Genomic DNA, 4,669 nt, shown 5'->3' with positions numbered 1-4,669 from the left:
ACATTTCGAATTGCTAAAATCATAAATTCCTTTATTCTTCTGACAACTGTCTTTTACACACAATGTATCTCTGTGGTAATAATATAATAATTTTATTAAAGAAAAGAAAGTTGCATATGGGCATCTGAAATTTGCGTAAGTAGGATGTACCTTCATGTTTGGTTTGTTTTATTTATTCTTTGATTAAATTTTAATTTTATTAATAATTCCATAGAATCATGATGCGGAAACAGCTTTATTTGACAATTTTCTTTCCTTTATTTTACAATTGACTAAGAGAGAACATTTGACATCTGAGTTATAGCTCATAGATTATTGGATTTGTTATATGTTTTTCGATATCTTTATGTATTTGAGACTGAAGAGGACTGCAGTAATCGTCGAAACGTTTCGTGTTTTAATTATGAACTTTATATAATAAATTTATCAACTGATAATTGTTGCTTGTTTATACCGAATATTAACATCTTACTTTTGTTGTTTTTTTATAATATAACAAGCGTTTTAATACTTATATTTTTATACATACGCTGGTGAAACAATGCGTGAAAGAAATATTCCTTTTAAATATCATTAATTTAATTTTACATTTTTGTACAATAATTTTGGAGAGAAAGTGCGATATTCGACCAAATCATGGATACACTTAAATTATTGTCTTATTAAAGCTAGGTTAAAATTTGAATTTTTAAGGACATGTAAATTCAATAAGGTTGTTCCGCTACACATTAAACATAATAATTTATGTAAGATTCAATTTAATCATTTCAAATCTATTAAGAAATTTAATTATTTATTAGCCTCTTTCGAAGAGAGGTTGTTACAGTTGGAAATCTTTGATATTAATAGGCAAATTCAAAATTTAGATTTAAAATTGTATTATTTAGAAAATTTCTTGAATGATAATATACCTATTAATATTTGGGATGAGATTTCAGAACATCATAGAATATCCTTTTATAATTTCAAATATAAATATGAAGGGATATATTCAAGGAAACTTAATTGGCTCATTCAAAAAACAAAAAAAGCACAGTTTAAAAAAATGAAACCGATTAATTATCAATTTCAAAATGATACAGAAGTTATTTCATATCAAATTAAACCTGATAAATTTGTTCACTTAAATGACAATAATTTACACAAGACTAATGAAAAATGGTTTATTAATTTTTCCAATTGTGACATCCCTCCTTCTGTATCTAATTTAATTCAATTGGGAGAGAAATTCTCCCTTCCGTCACATATTAATAAAAAAAGGTCAACCAGAGAATTCATTAAAGATTTTGAAAATTATAATAAATGTCTCAACGACAATTGTAAATCTAAACTAAGAATGGATATTATACCAAAATTAAATGAATTTACACATAATAACAATAAAAATGTTAATAGTATTGATAATGATTTGTGTCATATGTATAAAGAAACTATTGAATTTTGCAAAGATAATCCTAATATTGTATATACTAGAGCGGATAAAGGAAATGTTACCGTAGCTTTAGACAGAAATGAATGCATTCATAAAATAGAAAATACATTAGATGATACGAGTACCTATAAAATTATACAAAAAAATCCGATACATACAATTGAAAAGAAACTTAATATTTTAATTAAAAATTGGTTAGATAAAAAATACATTTCAAAACAAAGTTCATACAATTTAAAATTTAGTGATTCATCTCTGCCTAAAGTATATAGACTACCAAAAATTCATAAAATTAATGTACCTTTTCGCTTAATAGTTTCTTCAATCAATACTGCATTATATGCTTTATCAACTCTTTTACATAAAATTATTTCAAAAAGTTTAATTGATGACAATAAATATGTTAAAAATAGTTTTGAACTTTTCAAAAACTTAGATGGTAGACAAATTGATAATTCTGAGATCTTAATTTCATTAGATGTTGTTTCTATGTTCACTAACATACCTTTGGATCTTGTCAATGATAGTATTAACAAAAGATGGCAATTAATAAATAAGAATACAACAATTCCCTTTGATGAATTTATCAAAGCAATTAATTTTATTTTTGACTCTACATATTTTACTTTCAATAACAAAATTTACAAACAAACTTATGGAACACCTATGGGGTCTCCATTGTCTCCGATATTAGCACATATGGTTATGCAAGATTTGGAGGAAATTGCCTTAAACAACTTACAATTAAATAATTCATTTTACTTTCGATATGTTGACGATATTATCATGACGGTTCCTGGAAATTTGGTGAACAAAGTCGTAGAAACTTTTAATAACATTCATAATAGACTTCAATTTACGGTAGAAATTGAAAATAATAGATCTTTGAATTATTTAGATTTGACTATAAGAGTAGATAACAACAAATTAAAAATAGATTGGCATCATAAAGATACGTTTTCTGGTAGATGTTTATCTTATTTATCAAATCATCCTTTATCACAGAAGATTGGTGTCATATATAACATGATTGATAGAGCATTATTACTTTCTAATTATGAATTTCATACCAAGAATATTGAATTCTGCATTGTAACGTTATTAAATAATAATTATCCTCTACAATTAATTTTTAGTACAATACAAAGAAGAATTGAATTTATTTGTAAATTTAAATTAATTGGAACACATACTGATAATAGTAACTGTATTGATCTCCCTATACAAAAAAAACTTTTTGTTGTACCATTTATTCCAAATATTACAAATTATATTACATCTAATTTAAATAAAGAAGTTTTTACAGTAGGACTTAGGAGTATTAATAAACTTAGTAGTATTATTAAAGTACATAAGGACAATACAGATACTATACAAAAGAATAATATAGTTTATAAAATTAATTGTCATGATTGCAATTCGTCTTATGTTGGACAAACTAAAAGAAAGTTGACCACGAGAGTAAAGGAGCATATGCGCAATTTGAGAGGTGATCCATCGAATTATTCTGTAATATCTAAGCATTGCAGTCAATATAAACATTCATTTGATTGGAATAATGTTCAAATTATGGATGTAGAGTCTCATTACAACAAGAGATTGATTTCAGAAATGCTTTATATTAAGGAACAGAAGAATGGCATTAATGCCCAAAATGACACGGAAAATTTAGACAAAGCATATAATATTTTGTTTTGATATATTTTATAATAACAAATAAGTTTGACATTGCGAATTGCTAAGATCATAATTTCCTTTATTCTTCTGATAACTGTCTTTTACACACAATGTATCTCTGTGGTAATAATTTAATAATTTTATTGAAGAAAAGAAAGTTGCACATGGGCATCTGAAATTTGCGTAAGTAGGATATACCTTCATGTTTGGTTTGTTTTATTTATTCTTTGATTAAATTTTAATTTTATTAATAATTCCATAGAATCATGATGCGGAAACAGCTTTATTTGACAATTTTCTTTCCTTTATTTTACAATTGACTAAGAGAGAACATTTGACATCTGAGTTATAGCTCATAGATTATTGGATTTGTTATATGTTTTTCGATATCTTTATGTATTTGAGACTGAAGAGGACTGCAGTAAGCGTCGAAACGTTTCGTGTTTTAATTATGAATTTTATATAATAAATTTATCAACTGATAATTGTTGCTTGTTTATACCGAATATTAACACCTTATTTTTGTCGTTAATATTTATATAATTTTATATTTTCTTATTTTTGTATTTTTTTTTATTTTGCAACGCATTACAATTATAAATCTATTTCTTTTAGTTTTTGTACATTTAATTTGCTGTTCATACAAATAACCTAGGCAGCTAGAAAGAAACAGAAAGAAAGAGGAACTAGAGCAAGTAAGATAGAAGTGTAGACGGCGTTACTGGGCAACTTACCCATTTCGCGCATGCGCACTCCATTTTAGGCTTCACAAAATCAGAAGCTACTGTATATACTGTGCCGATATACCGAACGACCAAGATCCCCAAGAAAGCATTTTCGGTCGCTTAAGCAAACTCTTAGAGCGATAAGAACGGACGTCTTTCTTTCACTCTTTCGCTCGCACTTTATGTGCCGCGTCGGCCGCTGAAGGCTGCCAAACGAAACGGATAGACATATCTCCACAGTATATACAGTAGCGCAACTCTCTGTCGGCACCTTTGATGTTAGTGAAGCCTAAAATGGAGTGCGCATGCGCGGCCGAGGCGCGTAACCAATCAGGGCACTGTATTCTATCTATATATAGATATTTAATACTCACAGTGAAAAACGAGACGCATTTGAAAGAGAAAATAAAATAAAAATTAAACATATATAATGCACATTTATTTTATAACACTATATTTTGCAATTAAATATACCCACAAAATATATTATTATTAACTAATTGTACAGCAATATTGTATGTATAGCATATATCTTGTGTATACAATATAATATATACGCAATTAGAACAGAAAGTCACAATAAAGTCAAAATAACATTAGAATGATAGAAAAATGACTTTTAATGATCATTTTGGAACAATTTTAACATCATTTTAATACAATGATGACTTGTTTTGTTTGGATATATAATTAATCTGGTATTTCATATTTTGAAATATCATATGGCTCGAATAAAATTACTTAAATTTATTATATTTTTTTCATATTGAATATAGTAACCGCAGATATTAGGAAATGCAAGAATATTCTCTCTCTCTCTCTCTCTCTCTCTCTC

This window comes from Cyphomyrmex costatus, unplaced genomic scaffold, assembly GCF_001594065.2.
Source record: "Cyphomyrmex costatus isolate MS0001 unplaced genomic scaffold, Ccosl1.0 scaffold1359, whole genome shotgun sequence".
Classification (NCBI taxonomy): domain Eukaryota; kingdom Metazoa; phylum Arthropoda; class Insecta; order Hymenoptera; family Formicidae; genus Cyphomyrmex; species Cyphomyrmex costatus.
This window is presented reverse-complemented; position numbering follows the sequence as displayed.